Here is a 23,013-nt window from a genome sequence, read left to right as displayed (position 1 = left end):
CAAATCTTCCATAATTTTTTTTTTTTTGCAAGCCTAATACACTGCTGTGACTTGTGATTGTGGTGCCCTAATCTATAACCTCAGGAATCACTGGACTCCACAGTCCCCAAATTGGTTTGTGCCTAAAGCATTAGCTTCCTTTAGAACCCACAAACATGGCATTTATATAATTAGGTGATAGCAAATACTATTGACAGGGGAAGGGAGTGATTGGTTAGAACTTTTCTTATTACATTTTAATTTTATTTGACTGTGATCAGAAGAATAGCCAACACTAATGTAGAGCTTACAATGAGTCAAGAATGTTTCAAAAAATGTTATATATATATATATATATATATATATATATATTAAATCATTTAACCCTTATATCACCTATGAGGTAAGCATCAGTATCCCCATACTACAGGTGAGAAAACTGAGGCACAGAAAAGATAAGTGGCATTTTTAACATCACCAGCCAATAAACGGTCAAGCTGGGATTCAAACCCTATTTTCATTTTGGAATTTAATGAGGTTTTTCTTCGCAAATAAATATTTTGTCAGTTTTTGTAAATGTTCAGTAAGTGTTTGAAAACAAGGTGCTTTCTCTGTAGGATATGGAGTCCAGTCCATAACTATTAATTCTACCTTGTGAATAATATTATTCAGATTACTTCTGTTTTTTGGTTTGTTTCATCTATTACAGATATAACGGAGGCTGTTTAAAATTTATTTCTGCTTTATATTATAAAACTTAAAAAAAAATAGCTTCTTCTTTTGCCTCTTAGATGCTATATTTCTTTCTTATGTTCCAGAAGTTTCTCATACTTGTACATACTTTTTTATGCTTACTCATCTTTGAATGTTAAAAGTTTTATCCACGCTTTGCACTTGTTCCCAAGCAGGATGACCTCATTCTCCTTGGCTCCCAGCCTGTCTATTTGGATGCTATTAGAATCTTCTTCTCAGATCTTGGGCTGGAGGATTGGTTACCTTCCAGCCTAAAAGGATGGTGGAGGGAGCCATCTGGCAAGAAAAGTCATCCCTGCAAGATTTCTTCTAAATGTTTTACGAAGCCACTGTCCCAAGGGGCCGAAGGTTATCTGGCCTTTGTCCTCCTGTCCTTCATGGCCCGCGGCCAGACTGGATGTGGCCTGGCTATGCTCCAGAGATTGACATCCTCGGAATCAGAGAGGAGCTTGTAAATCAGGGTATAAAGTCCCCCTCTTTACGGGCCATAGGCCATTTCAGTGGGTATTGAGAAGGAAGAATCAGAAGAAGTCTGGGCTAACCTCCCACTTTTATCTGAGAGTGTTCTTGGTTATCTATTGCTCCATAAAATCACACACACATTTTGAGGTAGTTATACCATTGTTATCTCTCATGGTTCTGGTGACTGCCTCGGCTTAGCTTGGTGACTCTCACTCAGGATCTCCCGCATAGCCGACGTGAGACAGGGACGATGCTGGAGTCATCTCAAAGGCTTGCTTGCTCATTCACGTGTCTGGCAGTGGCACTGGGAAAATTTAAACTGCTGGGGCTAAAGCAGCCAGGGCTTCTCCGACTCTGTCTTTATATTCATGTGATCTGCATTTGGTCTCTGCAGCATGTTGGCTTCAGGGCAACTGAACTTACTGTTATATGGCTGCTCAGGGCTCTGCAGGCCTATGTTCTGAGTCAGAGAACTAGACGGAAACTGTATTGCCTTTTAAGACCCAGCCTTGAAAGTCATATAGGGTTATTTTTTTTTCTTTTAATTATTTTTTATTATGAAATACACATTTTTTTAGAATTAGTTTCAGCTATACAACACAGTGCATAGGGTTACCTTTGTTATGCAGTCACAGACGCCCACCCAAGAGACCCACTCAGGTTCAAAGAGAGGGGACAGAAATGCCATCTCTTAACTTGGCATAAGGGGCAGGGTTTTTAAAAGAGCATGTGAGACCGAATATGCTGTTGCAACCAATTTTGAAAAATACAATGTGCCACAGGAAGTTTAATACAATTTGTTGACTTAATAAATGATTGTATATCATCAATAGTAATACCAATTGATACCTACTGTATGCAAGTATCTAACTCATAGAGCTGTTTTGAGGATTAACTGATTAAAATTGTATATCTAAAGCACTTAGAATAATGACTTGCACATTGTAAGTGCTTATATAAATATTAGCTATAGTCTAGAGTTAAAGAAAATTAGAAATCAGTAACTATAGTGTTTATTAACCACCCTTCCCTGCCGTTCAAATTTCAGTTGTCTCTTCTGCTATTCATTATTTTTAACCTTCTTGGTTTACCTCATTTTGATGGAACACACCATCTGAAAGCTTTTTAAGAAAAGGTACGTGGAAGATAAAATTTTTTAAATCTTGCTTTTCTGGATATATCTTTATTTACTCCTACATTTGACCAATAGTTTGGATAGGTTTGAAACTTTATGTTGCAAATAATTTCCCCTCAGAATTATAAAGGCATTAGTCCACTGTCTTCCAGTTTCATTTGTTGCTACGGAGAAATCTGATGCCATTCTTGTTCTTGATCCTTTATATGAAACCTCATTTTTCTCTCTGGGTGCTTGTAAGATCATGTCTATGTCTTTAGTCTTCTGAAATTTTATCATGATGTTCCTTGTTCTGTGTTTGTCCATTGTGCTGGGGTCAGCAAGCACTTTCAATGTGGAAACACATGTCCTTTAGTTCTAAAGATGTATAATTGAGTTATTTAATCGATTTCTTCTCCTCTGTTTCCCCAATGTTCTGGGCTGGCTTTCTAATTTTCTTATCCTTTCATGCCTCTTTCTCTTCTTTTTGTCTTTTGTCAATATAGTCTAGGCTATTTCCTCAACTTTGCCTCCCTACCACTCTACTGAGTTTTTCATTGTTACTGTCACATTTTTAATTTAAAGGAGCTCTGTATGGTTTTCTGAATGTTCATTTTTTGGAGAATCTATTCTATTTTTATTCTGTTTTATTTCTCAAAGGAGATAGGTAATAGATTTTTCAAAGTTTTTATTCTCTCCATATGGTCTCTTTCTTCCAAGTTTCTTTTTTTTCTATTCTATGTTTCATGTCAGATTCTTCCTTTAAATTCTGACATCCTTCAGCTGTCTGCTCTTATTTAAGAGTGCCAGATTTAGCAAAACTAAATAAAACAATAGAACACTTAAATTTGAATTTTAGATAAACAATTTTTAGCTAAATGTGTCCCATGCAATATTTAGGACATAGTTATAATATATAAGTATTTTATATCTTAGTAAAAAATTATTTGTTGCTTACCTGAAATTTTAATTTAACCAAGTGCCCTATATTTTACTTTACAACCCTAAGAGTGAGATCTAAAATGCTGCCTGAAAACTTTGTACGTGTGTAAGTGGGTGGGGCTTGACTAAAGTGATTTCACTACAGGGTTGCTCCAGTTTCATTGAGTAATGATGATAGTCTCTTTAGATCCTTACTCCTCCCCAAAGAAGAGTACAATATTCCAAACTCCCCATCCTAGTGGCCAGTATTCTAGGAGACAAGTGAAGAAAGCTGAGCAGCTCGATATTTATTGTATTGTTTCATATAGATCTTCAATTTCAGTATAGTTCCCCTAGAGTCGTGTGGTAGATTAAAGGTGGTGCCAATTTTTTTTTGTTAGTCCCCCCAGTCAGGAATAGAACCTAGTTGTCTTTCTCTTGAACCTGGGCTGGCCCTAGTGATTTGCATGACCCATAGGCTGCAACAGAAGTAACACTCAGGGGCTTCCAAGCCTAGGTAATAAGAAAATCAGTAACTTCTTCCTGGATCTCTTGGAGTATCCCTTGAGAAGCCCTGAGCCTTCATGTAGAAAATCTGACTACCCTGAGACTGTCATGTGGAAGGAACACACATACGCGGTCTGACAAGTTCGCAAACTTGTTGCACAGATGTTGCTAACCTTTTTTGCTATCAGAAGGATTGTTCATTATGAATTTGTACTAACTGGACAAACAGTTAACCAAGTTTACTATTTAGAAGTGCTGAAAAGGCTTCGTGATAAAGTCAGATGACCTGACCTTTTCACCAACAATTCATGGCTCTTGCATCATGACTGCACCAGCTCACACGGCACTGTCTGTGGGGGAGTTTTTAGCCAGTCAACAAAGAACTGTATTGGAACACCCTCCCTACTCACCTGATCTGGCCCCCGATGACTTCTTTCTTTACCCAAAGATAAAGGAAATATAGGAAAAAATACATTTTTCTGACACTCAGGACATCAAGGGTAATACGAAGACAGCTCTGATTGCTATTCCAGAAAAAGAATTCCAAAATTGCTTTGAAGGGTGGACTAGGCGCTGGCGTCAGTGCATAGCTTTCCAAGGGGAGTACTTCGAAGGTGACCATCGTGATATTCAGTAATGACGTATGTAGCACTTTTTCTAGGATGAGTTCACGAACTTAATTGTCTGACTTCGTAGGTGCTCTGGTGGACAGTGCCAAATGAGACCAGCCTTCCAGTTACCCTTGCCAGGATGCCAGACATGTGAGGGAATCCTCCAGACTGGCCCATCTGCCAACTGAATACCACCAAGTGACTTTTGTTGATGCTACATGGAACAGAACAATTGCCCAGGCAAGCCTTGTCCAAATTCAGACCCACAAAATCATGAGACATAATGAAATGGTCATTGTTTTAAGTCACCAAGTTTTGGGATAGTTTGTTAGGCAGCCTTCGATAACCAGAACATCTTACCCACACACCTGGAATGTCCCATGCCAGAGATTCTCTGCTTTTTCCCCTCCAGAGGATGTTTCCAATCTTCTGCCCAAGTGGGAGAGGAGCAGTGCCAGCTGTGCAGTGTGGGAAGGAGATGGAGGAGTCTGACGGCTTCCTGTATAGACTTACAAAAAAATCCTCCTGTTTTTCATCTTAACTATAGACCGACTTTCAGAAGTACCTACCTGGTGTAGCAAATTTCTGTGTATCCTGAGATATTCTACGATATCGTGTTGCTTCTCAGCTACACCTGTCTTAGGAGTCAGTTTTCTCAAGTCTGCGAAGTCCACTATCACCTATCTGCTTTGTGGTTTCCAAAGTTTTGTTATTTTTTCCTCTTTTCCCCTTGTACTTATGAGATTAAAAACAAAACTACTATTGTTTTAGGTGGATCTGCAGAGGGAGCTGGAGCAAATGCCTGTGTTCACTCTGCTATCTTTAGTTTAAAGGCTCCTTGGAGTCTTTCATTTCAACAATTATATTAATTTTTAAAACACCCTGTCTTAGATCCAGTTCCTGGAAGTGGAGCCTGAGATGGGGATTCTTGTGTAAGGAAAGATTCTCAGGTGAAACCTATAAGTGAGAGAAGTAGGATACTGTAAAGAAGGGAGTTTATGGTTTCTGCTGAGATTTAGCTTCACCCTAAGCCCAGGAGAGCTCTGGAATATGAAGGGTATCACAGGTTTATGCCTGGCCTTTTGTGCCGCATTAACGTTAGCTTCTGACTGTGGCTTTCCAACCTGATCTAGTAAAAGCGATTTTGTCAAGGTGCTAACAGCATTTGCTCCATTCCTCACCTTTTATTTTATTTTTTTTTAAGGTTGCCAATTTGTTATTTATTTTTTTTGTTTTTAAAGATTTTTATTGGGGAATTGGGGGGATGGGAACAGTGCTGGGGAATTGGGGGAAGGGGAACAGACAAGTTGCTGTCATTTTGTTCTTCAGTCTAGTTGTGGAGGACGTTGCTTCACTGGCCCAAGTTGGAACCATCATCGCGCTCTTCCAGGAGGAGGCAAATCAGTCGCTGGCTTCTGGACGGCCGCTCACATTGGCTGCTGCCCGCTCACGCTGGCTGCTGGCTACACGGTAGCCCATGGCAACCCACTGCAGCAGTGGAGGCAGCCTACACTGTAACCGGGGACTCTCAGCAGCCCAGCTCCAGTTTGAGCTGTTGTTCAGCATCTTAGCTGTAGAGGGCGGTGTCACAGGCCCTCATATGTGGGATCGAACCGGGGTTCTCTGGCGTCCCAAGCCAGTTTTTAACCATCGTGCCACTCAGCCAGCCCCAATTTGTTATTTTTAAAGGGATGCCATAGTCCCTCTGATCTCTCTGAGGAAATAAATTGTCCATATTTCATTCTTTTTTCTGTTTGTCTTGTTAATTTTGCTTTCTCCCTAGTTCAGACACGGAAGCTCAGAAACTAAGTTTTCAAGCAGAGAAAAGGGGCAAAACCAGGTTTAGAATCCACATCAGTCTGATCCTTGCTTTTAACTATGTCATCCCACCTCCTTTAGCACCATCTGAATGAAATCATTTGATGTTACCTCTCTGGCTTTAAGGGTGCGAATAGCCTCTTGGATTGGTCCGCTAGATAGCAAACACACTCCCCAAAGCTGCCTATCCTTTGTTAAATAAAATCGAAATTTGCCTGTAAGGCTCCACGGATTCATTCTGCAAGCATTCACTGAGCACCTACTATGTGCCAGAAACAGTACTGGGCACGGGAGCAAAGACGACCCAGACTCACTCAGGTGGTGCCTTCAAGAGCCTTGTGTCCAGTCGAGGAGACAGATAGGAACACGTTGAACTGTATTACAAAGGGCGAGTGCTGCGCGGAGGCCGAACCCAGTAGCTGCTGACTAGTCCCAAACCCTGGTAATCTAACAGGTGAAGGCAGAAAGAGCTGGGGGTCCTGCTCACTCCTATTCCCAAAGGTTTCCCCAGGGAAAGGGAACTCGGTTTTCCTCTAGGGAGATGTGGAACTATTAGAAACTTTTTGGAATGTGTTTCAACATTCAAGAGGGAAACGAAATGAGCCGTTCTGATTTGACTTTCCACGTTTCGGGCCAGGGTTACGGCGTGAGCCCTGATGTTGACAGAATAAGTGCAGTTTCCCCGGGAGGACGATTTGACTCGCCGCGGATTCCCGACTCCAGCGCAGAGCTGGGCGCGGCGGGCGCGGGGGGGGTCGGGAGAGACCCGGGGACTGGGACCCCCGAGGGTTGGGGCGCCCAGGCACTCGAGAAGTGAAGATTACAGGGGCTCGGGTTCTGCGGGGCAGGAGCGGGGCTGGGCGGTGGGTGATCCAACGCGGGGAGAGCGGGATTGGCCGCCGCCCTGTGCAGCCCCCGGCCTGGGGGCGAGGCGGTCCCGGGCCCGCTCCAGGTGCGCTTCGCTCCGGAGGATTTTCCGGTCTCGTGGGCAGAGGAATAACCAGGAACTCGGGCTCAGTCTCCACCCCGAAGTGGGGCGGGTCCGCCGGGGATAAGACCCGCTGCCCGGCCCCGACAAGGGTGTGACCTCTGTGGCCGCTGTGGACGACGGTAGTCCCGTCTCGGCAAGAGAGGTAAGGGGGCCCCAGGCCTGGGGTCTTGGGCTCGGGGTACGGGCGAGTCAGCCCCGGAGCGCCTCGCGGGGACTGCCCGGCCTGCGCTGCCCCCTGGAGGGGGTTCCCTCTGCCGGGCGTGACTCGGGCAGCATTGGGTGGAGCGGGAGGCCGCGGGCCGGGACTTGCTCCCTGTGGACAAGAGGGAGGCAAACACCGCCTTTATCCAGAAGTTTGTACAGCTCAGGATGCCAATCAGAGACCACAGCTGTTATTTACTGAGTTCATGTGCCAAGCACTATGCTGGGTTTGGGCGTTAGAAACAAAGGATTGAGTTAGTATTCCCTGGAATTTTCTCAGTCCAACACCCAAATTTCACTTTTTAATTCTTTCCTTGCCCTTTTAAAGAAACTTACTCCTTTCTCCTAATTTCTTTCTTTTTCTCTCCTTCTGGAATAGCTAATGCCATCGGCACAAAGCCTGACACACGGGGATCTGTTATTATTTAATGAGATCCAAGACGAGTTTGTGGGTGGGTCAGTCTCATTATTTTGTCATGGCTTTAACCAGCTGGAGACTTTGACCAAAGACGTGATTGCTTTTCAACAATTTGCCCAACTTGAAGTGCTCCCAAGTTGATGCACGTCTTCTGTGAGTTGTTTGGAGCCTGTGGGTCCTGAGCAACCCACATCTTTCCAGCTAACAGTGGGAAGAATGGATCGGGTCCTGTCTTCCAAATTATCCCCCATTGCCCATCATCCTAGAACCCTCCACCTCCTCCTTACATTGCAGGTAACTCTATTGATAGCCAAGCCCTAGCTTATTAGTTGCCAGGGAATTCTCAGGTGACAGAAAGGTAGAAGAGCAAGCAGAAGAGAAAGGAGACAGGAATGAGAAATGGGTAACCATTGCCACCCAAGATCTTCTTACTTCCCAGAGCCCTATCTAGCCAAGGCCAGAGCCCCTACATTCAGCTCAGGTCAGATTTCTCGTTCTTTGCAGACATACACATGTATACACATGTACACACACACACACACACACACACACACACGAGCGTGCACACACGCAACTACTGAATCAAGGATGTCTGTGCATTTCCCTCCTAGATGTTCCTACATTTGTGAGGGATAATTTTTCTCCAGAAGCAATTTAGAGTGTAACATGCACAGTCAGTTCGGACCACACCAGCCCTCAGCAGCTGAAGGCTGAGCCCCCTGGCCCTCTCCAGACTAATGTCTGATGGCCCATTTCTTTGCTTATTTCTTGTTTGTTTTCCCCATCTTGCTCATCTGTTTGTAGACTAAGGCTGCTGTTCTCCAAGGGAGATGGAGGTGAGCGGCAGGCACTGCAGATGGTAGGCGGTGTGCCAGGGAGTAGCTGAAGCTTCTGAATAAATAAGACGGGAGGGGATTTTTCTGGGTGTCAATTTTACCAAAATATTTGAGGATAAAAACACTTTTTATATACAATCATAGATATATTTTGGAGCAGAATTCAAAGTTCAGATGACTTTTTAATATAAAATGAAAAACTTCAAAAAAAAATTTGGATGGACCTTCGGCTGTGATTTGGCCCAAATATAGTCCTTGAGGGTTTACTTTCACAGCAATTAGTGCTACTTATGGAAGCAGTTTGATAGACACTCCAGCGTCCTCCCTGGAAGGACTTTGAATAACAGTCATCCTAGGTTACTCATTTGATCTTTATTTCATCCTGAAGTGGGGTTATTAACCCTGTGTTACAGATGAGGATTCCAAAGCTCCAAGCTGTGGTCCTTGGTCAAGGTCAGACCACTTAGAAACAGGTTTAGTCTCTGTGCCTTACTGTGGTTCCATCAGTGTTTGGTTCATAGTGACGTAAGGTTTAGGTTTGTGGTTAGGTTAAGGTTAGTTTAGGCTTATTGACTAAATCTTGACCAAATATTTTTTTTTTCCTCTTTAACTTTCTTCTTGTCAAGCTGACATGTGAAATATGGTTGAAAGAACTGGAGCCGTTTCGACTAGAGAAGGGTAGATTGAGATGGGTATGGGGACATAATTTAATTGCCCTAAATGCTTGAGAGGCTTGGCTTGTGGACAAGGGAATCAACTCATTCTTTGTGGCGCTGGGGAGAGCTGGGTAGGAGTTTTTTGGATGGTAGTTTCTGGTTGAATTTAAGGAGGCAACTTTTGAAACCCGTAGGCTGGGTGGGCTTGGAGTTGGCGAGAGCTCTCTCACCAGAGGTTGCTCGGCAGGGGCCCCACATCCCCCTTTCTGATGGAGCTGTGAAGAGTAGATGGCCAAACTAAGATGACTTCTAAAGCCATAGTTTCCAAACTTCAGGCACATCCCCAGGAAGCCTGCACAACATGCAGATTTTTGCCCAATTCCTACAATTTTATATCTAGAATGATAGATAGGGTTGGATCCAGAAGTCTGCCTATTCAATAGGCTCCCTGGATGATTGTAATTCAGGTGTTTCTTGGACCTTGCTTTGACAAATTAAGCTTTAGAAACACTTCTATGAATATGTGCATGCTTGATAACAGCAAAAACATAGGACTTATGGAAACTTAGGCCTGTCATTATGCTATAAATTCTAGGTAATATGGTAAATGCTGAAACTGTCTCCATTCTCAAGCTCTTGATTATACTTATCACATCAAATTCACCCCATAGTTTTACAGTGCTTAACACTTCTAGACCAATATGGAGCTCCAACAAAATGTTTTTTTGTTTTTATACTTAATTAAAACTGAGGTGGCTTACTGTATTAAGATTAATTTCCCTAAGATAAATAAGTACTAGGGTTGTAATGTACAGTATATGACTATAGCTAACACTGCTGTATGATATATAGGAAAGATGTTAAGAGAGTAAATCCTAAGGGTTTTCTTCACGAGGAGAAAAATATTTTTCTTCTCTCCTTTCTTTTCTTTTTATTACATCTATGAGATGATGGATGTTAGCAGACCCTACCGTGGTAATCATTTCACAATATATTAAGTCAAACAAATAAAAATAAAGTTTAATTTTCCCTAGGAATTTAGGATTTCTCTTTAAGGCCTGTTGTTGATTTTATGAGAGTAATTTGTTAATGTTCAGCTGTGTTTGAACTGGACTGAGAGCTTTTGCTATGGAAACCTGAACCACCACTTCTGAAGAATCCTTTTTAAAGGTTCAAGATGTTTGAGGTCAGTAAATTGTCATACTGCTTCTTGGTCCGGACTGCTAGACTAAAAAAAAACCATAGCAAATGTTTTATCCATAATCAGCAGCAGAGATCAATTGCAGCTAAAGGCTAGACTGTAAATTACTCCAGAAAAGACCTTTAACTTTCCCCCTCAATACCATTAACCCTTTAAGGCCTAGATATAATGCAGGGTGAGCAGCCTGACTTGTAACAGAGCAGGAGGCCCCACGAATGGCCAATGAATCGCTATGAATTCAAAACACTGGTTTCAGTCACTCACCTCCCCCTACCTTCCAAGAAGTATCAGTAAGTTATTATCAGAAACTAATGTAGAGAGACCTTGTGGTGAGTGGGAGCAAGGTCCTTGACGTCTGTGTAATTAAGCCATCTCCCCTGGAGGAGGTCCTGTATGGTTACAAACCCAGTGCTATCATCATCCCCCAGTATCCTCCCTCTTTATCCCCACCAGGGGGCTCAGGAAGGCGTTTTCTGGGTCCTTATTAGCTTCACCTTCTGCTACTGTTGTTTTTTGATGCTGTATGAAAACTGGTTGACTCAGTGGTTCTCATCCTTGTTAGAGTCACAGGCCCCTTTGAGAATCTGATTAAAGCCATGAATCCTGTCTTGAGAAAACTAAACGCACATTTGACATTTTTCATAGTTTACGGACACCCTTCTAAACCCAATCATGGACACCTAGCAGGTATGAAAACATCATGTTAAGAATGGCCTTGACTTCGAGGGGTAAAAAGTATAACTATTGCACTGTGTTGTACAGCTGAAACTAAGTCTAAAAAAATGTGTATTTCATAATAAAAAATAATTTAATTTAAAAAAAAAAAGAATGGCCTTGAAATTGGGCAATGTTTGTCAAATAAAAAAAATGCATTTACCTTTGTTCCAGCAATTTGAATTCTAGGAATTTATCCCAAAGATATATTCGGACATGTGTGTAGAAGCATGTGTACAGGTAATGTACATTGCAGCCTTGTTTGTCGCAGCAAAAGGTTATAAATTACCTAAATATATATCAGTAAAGGGCTGATTAAATTATGGAATATCCATGGAGTGTGATATTACCCAGCTCTTAAAAAATGATACAGGTTGGTAGAAATGAATATAGGATGATATTGAAGAAACATTTTTTTTAAATGCAAAATATAGGTTTGCATGGTATGCTACCATTTCTGTATATAAGAATAATGGAGGTTATCTATATTCCTGTATGTTTGTTAATACACTAAATCCTTCTGAGAGAATACACAGGAAAATTATAACAGTGGTTGCCATTGGGCTAGGGGTGACGTTCTTACAGACTTATCACTATATACCTTTTTGTACTATCTGAATATTTTTATCACATAGTATCAATTTTTTAAAAATTAGAGAGTTACAGATATCACCTGTCCATTTTAACATTGTGAAGAGGAAGAATGAAACAGGTGAAGAATGTAAGTTATCAAATTTTCCACTCTTAAAATTAATATATGATCACATAGAGTAAAACCTTGGATTGCAAGTAACTTGGTTTGCAAGTGTTCCAAGATGAAACATTTCTAATACATTTTAACTTGGTAAACGAGTGATGTCTTGCAATATAAGTAGTTTGTTTCCGGAATGAATTATGCTCGCAAACCAAGGTATTATTGTACTTTCTTGTTTGAATACAAAGAACTAACATGCAGTTATGCTTCAGTTTCCATGAGATGAAGTAGCAATCACTCATTCTTATCATACATTTCAATGATTATTTATTCATTTGGCTATCCCTTAGCTGGTTCCAAAAACAATGTAAGGTGCCATGAATTGCATAGTGGGGAATGCTCTGTATTGAAATGATCTAATCTGTCCCACAGGTCTTGAGCTGAAGAAGCAGATAAAGGAGGTAGATGGGATAAGTCACAGCCTGTAGAGTAGATAGACCTGCTAGGGCAGGGCCCTTTGTCAGAGGAAATCCTAGCATTGCTGTCAGGTAATGGGGCACTGAGGGGCCTGGCCTTAGCTCAGAGCCTGAAGTTGGGTGGGGGGAGGTGCTTTACTGTCACGTCCAGCGTGGCAAGGGCAAATAGGTTTCTCTTAAGGGGCGACGCAGATTGAATAAGAGCAAGAGACAAAAGTAAGATTAAAAGCGAGACCAAAGGACTCAGCCAGAGAAGACTGAGTGAGCCCCGAATCGGGTCAGCGCATGGCTTTTATTGAGAAATTTGAAAAGAAGTGAAACTGCTTCACTGCTGTCAATCAGTTTGTAACCGTGTGACTTATGTGTGCCTTAAGACCTTTTCCATTAGCATTCCCTTTGTGTTCCAACACATCCTGTGCCTTCACACTTCCTCCACATAGCCCCAAGACACTTTGTTACTGTGTCCTCCCAGGGGAGATAACTATTATCATTCCAATTGGTCCCAGTCACCTGAGACACTCCCCGAGAGAGCTTTACAGATATCATTCCATCCGGCCTCAGTTTTCCAAGACACTCTCTCTGCTAATGGGTCAGAGGCTAATGTAGGGGGGTGGTAACGGAATCGGCTATAATGCAACACTTTACAGCTAAACTCTGCCTCTCTGCATGCTGGAACCTCCATGCTGAAGGGATTAGTAGCTAATGTTCACCAAGTGTTTTTATGAACCTGATGCTGGGCCAAACTCCTGGAATGTTATTTTATTAAACTTTCACCCATTTTAGGTGGGCTCTATCATCCCCATTATACAGATGAGGAGACTGAGGTACAAAAGGGTTGAGTAATTTGCTCAAGGTCACATACTAGCAAGCAGAAGAGCCAGGATTCAAACTTGGCAGTCTGATCCTGTATCCTGTGCCACTCTGTTATAATAATGGGTTAAAAGTGCGGAATCAGCCAGAAAAGACAGGGCTGGGAGATTAATCTGACTACGGAGCTGGACTCTTTCCAAGAGGAAGAGTAGGGTCTATGTCGACACTACTTGTACAAGATGAACTTGATGTTGACCTGGGTCATTCTAAGTATCCAGGAGATCCCAGCTGATAGGCAAAGAGTGGAGAGCAGATGTCGAACCAGGACAATGTGCTCATAATTCTGGTAGCTGTCCCTGTGGGAGCAAAACTTCGGGCAACATCTAAGGCAGAGAGGCCGCTCACAGCACCTTGGGGATGGGTCTTCAGGAGCAAGGCAGGATGTCAGTGGTCTCTGCCAAATAGAGAAAGGTTCATTTATTTATTATATAAAGTGACAGGCACTAGAGAGTCAAGGATAGAACACACAGTCCCCATCCTTGGGGAGATAAACTAGCAAGTCAACAAATCAAAAACTGTAGGACTGCATAATAAATGATTTGATACATTATGCACAGACTGCCCTGGAACACAGGGGAGGTGCACCTGACTCCATCCTGGGTGGTTAGAGAGGGCTTCCTAGAGAGGAAACCTTTACATTGAGGGTAGGATGGGAGAAGGCCTTATGCACAGGCATGGGGATGAGAAAGCAAGACCATGGCACACTGGAGGGGTAGCATGTCACGTAATCAGAGCAGGGCTAGCCCCACAGGGCAGAGCAGGAGGGCCCTCAAAAATCAAAGTCATTCTGTAGGCCTATGGAAGACAGGACCAACTAGTATTGGGGGGCAGGTCCTAAAGTGTCCAAGGACCACATATTAAGAACTGCTGGCCTGGACTGTAAATCCTTTTATTTTGCATCTGCTCCAGTGCTTAGCACAGTTATGTAATGAATGTCTTTCACTAAAATGAACATGCTGGGTCCCAGGAAGGAAATCAAGACTGAGAGTCAGCCTTGGAGACAGAAGACTCTCTGCTTTCCTGGCCTACACATGACTAACTGTTCAAGGTTCAGCTTGGATATAGTTTCCTTTCCCGATTGACTTAATCTGGGTAAGGGGCCCCTCCTGTGTGCTCCTGTCTCTCTGCGATTCCTCCATCGCAGGTATGATCCCACCTTATTGTGTCTTGATTGCAGGCTTGTGTCCTCCACTCAGCTTTGAGCTCCTCTGAGGGCAGGGACCATACAGCCCTCCCTGTTTGGCCTGACATGTAGTGAGTGCTCACCAAAGATATGCTGAATGAATGCACCGTTTCCTATGGATGGAAAATTTAGTTCAACCTTCAAACCCAGCCTGCTACAAAATGACCCAATTTGGAAAATTCCTTTCCCAGACTTTGTCTCCCACTGCTCTCTTAATGTCCTTAACCTTCATCCCAACTCCAAACTAAGGACTCTTCCAAATAAGTCTTACCATTCATAATCATAACTTCATTTTTAGTGTACTCTCTGCCTGCAAAACTTTCCCTATTGAATTCTTTTTTTTTTTTTTAAGATTTTATTGAGGAATTGGGGTAGGGGAACAGCGTTAGAGAATTGGGGAAGGAGAACAGACAAGTTGCTGTCCTTGTGTTCTTCAGTCTAGTTGTGGAGGACGTTGCTTCACTGGCCCATGTTGGTATTATCATTGTGCTCTTCCCAGGTGAGGCAGATTGGTCACTGGCCACTGGACAGCTGCTCACGGCGGCTCCTGGCAGCTCACGCTGGCTGCCAACCGCTCACGCCGGCTACCAGCCACTCACGGTAGCTTTTGGCAGCCCACTGCCACTTCACTGTAGCCTACGCCGTCACCAGCGACTCACAACAGCCCAGCTCCAGGTCGAGCTGTTGTTCACCATCTTAGCTGTAGAGGGCAGTGTCACTGGCCCTTCGTGTGGGATCCGAACCGGGGCCCTGGCTGCTCAGAGCTGGCGTCCCAAACCAACTCCTAACCAATGCACCACTCGGCCGGCCCCCTATTGAATTCTTACTGTTCTTCTAAGCCTTAGTTAACTGAGAGCTCTTTATATCTCTGGAGGGGGAGGGGATGTCTTTGTTGTATCCACACACACACACACCCTGCAAATCTGATAATAGTAGCACATGCTGCTTTGCCATTGGATTAGTTATGCACCTGTTTTGTTTCTCTTACTATCTTCATGCTCCTTGAGAATGAGATCGTGTCTCCCCTTTGTTTCTCTCACAATATTTAGCATCTGATAGGGGCAAAATAAATTTTTGAGTAAGGACTCTGAGTGCCTGCATGCACAATGAGCTGCAGGTTTGGAATTGGGGTCTCATGCAGGGACCACCTGCATGGCCATCAGGGCCTGGAACAGGGTGTTAGGAGAATCATGGGGGTTCTTACTGAAGCCTGATTAAATAAGGCCTCTGGGCCCCACCCAAGGGTTACTCAAACTGTACAGTCTAGCATCCCCAAACTCTGTAGTATTTCTGCATGCTCCCAGGTGATTTTGGTGCACACTAAAGTTTGAGAACTTTTCCCAGAAACCATGCTAGGCATTTACAGTCTGTATTAATCAGGATCCTTTTGAAGCCACAGCGTCAGACACAGTGTCTTGACAACAACCAAGGCCAGAAGAAAGGGAGAAGTTAGCAGGCTGACTGTCTCTACCTGGGGGAGATTTCTTTCTCGAAGTCTTTTGGCAGGTTTGTCTTTATTCCTCATTGGCCAGAAGTGGGTCACTTGGCCATTCATAAACCATACGTGGCAGTTGGAAGGGGTTTGCCTTGTAACAATCATTATTTCCTCCCAAGGCGAGTCCCTACCTCTTCCTTTTCCAAGCTTAGTCCCTAAAGTCGTAAAGGTTCTCTTAACAAGGAAGGAGGGTGTAATGGGGGTTGCATGGTATCACAGGAACCTGGCTCTAGAGTCACTACTATCCCAGTTTTATGCCAGAATAAAGTAGCCCTTATAGATGGAGTTCAACCTGGAGGGCAGAGCAGGGACTGGAACTCGGCCTTTAGGTTTAGATTCCCCGCCTGCTACCTCCAGGCTGAAGGGTCAGCACCCGCATGTGGGAAGAGAGTTGAATTTGGAGTTCCATAGAAATAACAGCTCAGGCCTACCAAGAGTGATGCACATTCTCAATGGATGGTTTTGAGAACTCTACTGTTTAATCTTTGGCAAACACATTTCCTGAGACATGTTTATGCAGGTTTTTTTTTAAAGAGTTAATGTTATGACCCTCCCCTCCCCATTAATAAAATTCTTCCTTTTTTTCCCCCCCCCCCTTTTCCTGTATACATGCTGTAAGATCATGAATGGGACTCTACATTCATGAAATACCCATTGGGTGGTTTGGGAACCTTTTTCGGCATCAGTAGTTAGAATCTAGAATCATTACTATAGAGCAGTGGTTCTCAAATTTAAGAATGGGTCAGAATCACCTGGCGGGCTTCTTAAAAACCAAATTGCTGGGTCCCACCTCCAGAAGTTTGGATTCTGTAGTTCTGGGGTCGGGCTGGAGAATCTGCACTTTTAACAAGTTCCCTGTTGATGGTGATGCTGTTGGTCAGGGAACCACTTTCACAACCATTGAGTTGTGTGAACTTCTTTTAGGTTGAAATGCTGACATGGATTTATTGAAAAGATAAACATAATAAGATTTTAATCCGCACCTGGCACATTCTACGCTTCCCAGGTTCTTTGTGCTCCCTGTTAAAGGTGCCCTGGGGCTTTCCCACCAGCGCTGAGCTTTGAATGGACACTTCCTGGAATCCGGCTAAACTTATGCCTTGGAAGTGAGAAGGTGGAGGGACACCCACACACCCTCCCTCCAGGCCAGCCATGGCTTGTCTGGACACCAAAGACGGACCTAAATATTGGTCTTAGAATCCCACTTTCACTTTAAAAAGAATGAAATTCTGATACGTGCTCAAACATGGATGAACCTTGAGAACATTATGCTAAGTGAAATAATCCAGACACAAGAGGACAAATATATGACTGCACTGATATGAGGTACCTAGAATAGTCAAATTCGTAGAGCCAGGAAGTAGAATGATGGTCATCAGCGTTTAGGGTGAGGGGGAATTGGAGAGTTCGTGTTTAATGGGTACGGAGTGTCTGTTTGGGATGATGGAAAAGTTCTGGGAATGGGTAGTGGTGATAGTTGCCCGGCATGGTGAATGCAATTAATGCCACTGAATTGCATCCTTAAAATGGTAAATTTTGTCGTGTGTATTTTACTACAGTTAAAAACAAATTATGCTTTTCTTGCTGTTCTGTCTTCCAGTGGTGTTCTGGAGTGTCCTTTGCATTCTTGTATCAGCCCAATAGAGCTGATGGTTAAATTTTCAGGGGTTTCGTGAGATGATGGTTAAATATAGCCATTTGTTAAATATAGCCAATTGTTAAATTATATGAACTTAGGAGTAAATAAATTATATTAAAACATAAACATTTATAAATGTTATATTTAAAACAATTCCTCACTTTCTAATTGTTTTACTACCATTGGCTATTATATATGCTCTTGAGGTTATTTGTGTCTATGATGTCTGTGCCGTGGAAATATTGGGGTGTCGGAAAAGTCATGACGTATCTTTTCTGTTTTTCATTGCAAAAATGCATCATGACTTTTCCGACAACCCAATACTATGTAATGGTGTGCTACTGCCTCTCTATTCCTAACTCCAAGGACAGTGACAACACATTGGTAACTTGAAAGCAGTCATTGTTGGAAATGTTTGCACCAAAGAAATGGCTATGGATCAGAGGGTTTTCTTTCCTTGGAGAGTCAGCTGTTACATTTATCAGCACATCCTTGGTCTTACCCTAGTCAGGCAGGGTGGGAGTAATTTTGTACGAATCAAGCCTCAGCAACTTGGAATCTACCAGCGAAACTTTCTTTAACTGAACTCTAGCCCTTTCTAAATATCCCTGCCTTTGGTTGTTTTCACTTTGCTTAAAAAAGAAGAGGCTGTGGCCAAGTTTAGTGGGTGGGAAACAAGTTGAGTTAGATAGTAAGAGAGTTACTTTAACCTCCTGGGCAAGAGTTTCCTCAACTGGGAGCATGAAAGGGGTGAGAGAAAAACTAGTAGAAATTAAAGCCATTATTCTAGCAATGAAAAAGAGATACTTTTTTAAAAAGTTTTTATTATGGATATTTTCCCAACATATAACCAAGGAGAGAATAATAAAATGAACCCCAAGGTACCTATTCATCACACAGCTCAAAGATTATGAGCATTTCACCAAAAAGAAATTTTTCTAACTATTGAAGTAATAAGAAGGAGGAATGCAAAGGAAAAGATGAATGAGAGTGATTTAAAATTTTTCTTCCAAATTTTTACTGTACTAAAAAGAATAGTAAATTGTAAAAATACTTAATACATTTTAGATATAAAATACTGAGTTTTACAATATAGACATCATTTCTATAAATGTTAGTAAAGCGTCAAGATCTTAAGAATGGGCAAAAAATGCAAACAGATAATTCACAAAAAAGGATACAAATAGAAAAAAAAGAGAAAGATTCAGCATTACTACTACTAACTTTAAAAAGCAAGTTAAACCAATAATAGGGTTCAATATTACACCTAAATATTAAATTATGAATAAATAAATAAATAAATAAAGCAAACACGCTTATGGCTGGCTGGGCTTTGAATAGTCTTATAAATCTGGAGGACAACCAGAAATATTCATAATCATCAGATATCACAAGGAATACGCAAAAAAAAGAATAAAATATCCACAAAGGCAATTACTATAAAGATTGTTTCATGGTAATAAAAACCTGAACAACTAATAGTAGGGACACTGAATAAATTGCAATATATCAATATGATGGAAGAGCATAAAATTACTAAAATGATAAATATGGTGATTTTGTGGAATAGGGAAAATTAAGAGGAGAGAGTAGAACACAATATTATCTACACACTGTGATCACAACTGTGTTAAAAGATTGGAACAAACAGAAAGTGAAAGTAGATGGTAAGTTTACATTGTTTTAAAATGTCCTTTTCAGTGCTTAGAGTGGATTTAATAATTTACAAAATAAAATGAAAGGGGGAAATAGATGATTGCCAAATGCCTTATAGTCTCTAAAATTCAATGAAAGTTAATCTTTTCCATTCGTAGGCAGTGGACAGATCCATAATTTTCAGCATTGCAGTGGAGAATTCTGCCTCTACCCATGTTCTGTCAGTTGGGAAATAAGTTTATCAGATCATCCAGGCAACTTAAATAACAGCTGGACGGAAGAAGTTAATAGTCACAAGTAAAATTAGCACAAACTGTCCAGGGTCCATACTTAATTGTTATCCCGAGCTTGCTAAAACAAAGAGACAATGTATTTTCTGCCATGTACATTTATTGTCCTTAATATTAAACATAAATAAAGGTTATTTTTTAAAAGCTAACCAGCATTTTCTGTTTCATCTTTTCTGTGATTTCTTGAGGTGCTAATATTAAGTTTTCTATGATTTCTGCAGATAGTCTCTATTTCTTTTAGGAGGACTCATGCTGGAAGATTATATTTTTATGGGGAAAAAAACAGTTTAGTTGAAACCAAACAGCAGTGAAAAGAATGATATTTAGATATGATTTGGTAAGCTCTTAAATGCACATGTGTGTTTTAAAATCTAAAATCTCTTGCCATTTATTTAAATGGAGGAAAAGGATGATCATAAAAAGTTAATCTTGACCTTGATGTGCTGAGTATAGAATATTTAAGCCAAAATCTTTAGTCTCAAAGGATTTATTGATATTATTATGCTGGTCATTTTCTCCTATTTAGAATGTTGGGTTTTTTTGCCAAATATTGAGGATGCCCAATAATTTCCTGAATGTTTCTTCTGAATAATTAAGTGGGTTATTTTCAAGGGTAGGCTTTTCTTTTAAATATTCTATGGCTTTGTTCCTTTTTCCTTCTTTCATTTTTTTTAATAAATAGGGAAATGAAGGCACTAAGAAGATGAACATATTTTTTGGCGACTTAAAGTGATAATCTGAACATTCATGTAAAGTGGTTAGAACAGTATCTGACATATAATAAATTAAGTGCTCAACAATAGCTGTAGTAATTATTAAATAGATGAGATGTCTAGAACAGTGCTATGCAATAGAAATATAGAGTGAGCTACAAATGTAAGTTTGGATTATCTAGTCACATTTTAAAAAGTAAAAAGAGACAGGTGAAATTAACTTTAATAATAAAGATTATTTTATCCAATAGGTGCAAAGTGTTACCATTTCAACATGTCAATATAAAAATTATTAATAAGATATTTTACAGTCTTCTTTTCAAACTAAGTCTTAACAGCCTGGTATGTTATTTACACTGAGAGAATATCTGAATTCGAATACTAAATTTTTATCAGAAATACTTGATATTTAGATTTTATAAAATTTAGTTTTCACATAGTTTAACCTACCCAAATTATTTCAAACACACTTAAAAGTTTTCCAATACCTGAAATGAGTACCAAAAATAATTTTCCTTTAATATTTGCATCCATATTGAAAACACTGGTTCATCTTTTTTAGAATTAATTTGACTTTGAAGCTAAAAGCATAACACTTTTAAAACTGCATCTAAGTTAATTTACTAACTCTTAGGCCAGTTCAGTCTCTCTTATTCCACAGCAGTGATATGCCTTGGTTTAAATTTTAAAATATGCCCATACTTATTTTTTAAACTAGAAAATAATTTGTTATACTTAAAATAATAAGTATTTAATTACAAATAATTTACATAGCTTATTACTGTTAACTTGTTATGTCTGTAAAAACATATTCAAATAAACACATTAAAAATGTTGCATCGGTGCAAAGAAAAATATTCAAAGTGAATAAATCTGTTGAAATCAACTAGATTGGTGAAGTGATTAGGTGTAATACTTGAAAAGATGCAATGTGCCTGACCGGTGCTCTACACAGTGCAATGGTTAAAGTGAAATGCAGCCCAGCCAAAACATTAAAGTGGTGTGTTATGGAAAAATATTTTTTACTGCTTCAATTTTAAAATTTAAATTTAATTAAAATTAAACAAAATAAAACATTCGGCTTCTCAGTCGCACTGGCCACGTTTCAGTTGCTCAGTACCCGCATGTGGCCGTGTACCTCGTTGTACAGTGCAGCTATAGAAACTGTACCTGTCAAAAGACAGGGTGAACAGAATGCCTTAGTCCCACCTTGTGCACCTTTTTGTGTTGGCATTAGCTTTAAGCAGGAGAGATGGTTGTTTGTACAGGCCTGGTCCAATTCCCATTTCAAGCTGGTTTTCTCTTTGTTCCTCTCTGCTGCTGAGGCAACATCTTTTCCTACCCCCAACGCCTGGTCCTCTGAGCTAAAAATAATAATAAAATTAATATACAGAGGGTGCCAGAAAAATGTATACACATTTTAAGACGGGGAAAAAATTATAATACTCAATATATACCAATAACAAAAGATGAAGACATCTTTTGATGTAGTTTGACTTCTGCAATTACAAGAGGTGCTCAAAGTGGTTACCATCAATGTCCAGACACTTCTGATTACGGCGAACTAGTGCTTGAGCAACGTTGACCGAAGTGTCCACTTGTATACATTTTTTTTGGCACCACCCCCGCATATGTATAGTACTTCCCAGCATGTATTTCTGCTAGCGTTCTTCTCATTGGTCATCCACTCTCCCCACGTTGTCCACTCCCAATACCTCTTGGCTGGTTAGGCGTGAGTAAAGTCAGTAATAGGTCCACCTCACAGCTCAACTCAAGTGGTAGGCTGGGGTGGGGTTTTCTGGTGGGGTGGGGATCCCTGCATCAGACAGAGCTGATGGAGAAGTATAACCCATCTCCTCTCCTCTCTTCTCCCCTCTCCCCTCCCTTTCTCCTTCCATTCCCCACCTCCCCCACTCTCTATCTCTATCTACCTTAACTTATTTTCAGTTCCTTTCAGCTTCTGACATGAGATGTCAGTCCTAGTCCTTTTGGTTTTGTCATGACTTATTTTCTTTGCCTCCCCATGCCTTCATGAGGTCTTTAATGAAAAACTGGGAGAGGCTGCATCAGAAGTAACAAGTTCCCTATGTGAATCAAAAATCCCCTGTGGAAGCTTTTTAACAGTTCTGTTTTTGTATTTTTCTGCCAGAGTCAGCTTGAATTCTGGAAAGATTTGTCAGTAGAACCCTGCCCACCGAAGGAGTGGCTGATCCAGGGGGAAGGGGAGTTGCCCACAAAGCTAGAATATTTGCAGGGCATGGGAGGCGACAGAATAAAATGGAACATTTGAGAGCAGTGTTTATTCTCAGCTCACTTCCAGATCTCCAAGGTTGAGCCAGTGTAAATCTATGAAGGAAAACTCAGCTGCTTTTCCTGTTCGTCTGGGAAGCGTTTTCTTCCCTCGTGGGCAAACAGAAGTGGTGGTGTTGGTGCAGAAAAAAACTGGGCTGCATAATACCTGTTTTCCTACCTACAGGCAAATAAGACGTAGCGGGACAGGAGGAAGCCTGACTGCATGTCGTTTGCTCACTGCCTCACTGCAAATCCCTTCCCTCCTTATACAGTAGTCTCCCCTAATCTACCGGGGGATACATTTCAAGACCCCGAGTGCATCCTTGAAACTATGGACAATATCAAACCTGATATATACTATGTTTTTTCCTATACAGACATACCTATGAGAAAGTTTAATTTGTAAATTAGGCACAGTAAGAGATGAACAACAATGACTAATAATAAAATAGAACAATTATAACAATATACTGTAATAAAAGTTATGTGAATGTGGTCTCTCTCTCTCTCTCTCTCTCTCTCT

The 23,013-nt window shown here is 41.2% G+C and overlaps 1 protein-coding gene across 1 annotated transcript in view; it reads left to right on the top strand.

The window, feature by feature from the left end:
- The first annotated feature begins 7,195 nt into the window (after positions 1-7,195).
- ANXA4 (annexin A4) overlaps positions 7,196-23,013 on the top strand; it is a 65,725-nt gene continuing 49,907 nt past the window's right edge. Inside the window, exon 1 of the mRNA XM_019647698.1 lies at positions 7,196-7,298. The gene's annotated coding sequence lies outside the window, so the exon portion shown is untranslated. The remainder of the gene's footprint in view (positions 7,299-23,013) is intronic.

Source organism: Hipposideros armiger, unplaced genomic scaffold, assembly GCF_001890085.2.
Source record: "Hipposideros armiger isolate ML-2016 unplaced genomic scaffold, ASM189008v1 scaffold_114, whole genome shotgun sequence".
Classification (NCBI taxonomy): domain Eukaryota; kingdom Metazoa; phylum Chordata; class Mammalia; order Chiroptera; family Hipposideridae; genus Hipposideros; species Hipposideros armiger.
Note: the sequence above shows the minus strand (reverse complement) of the source record. Positions and strands in the feature narration are given on the sequence as shown.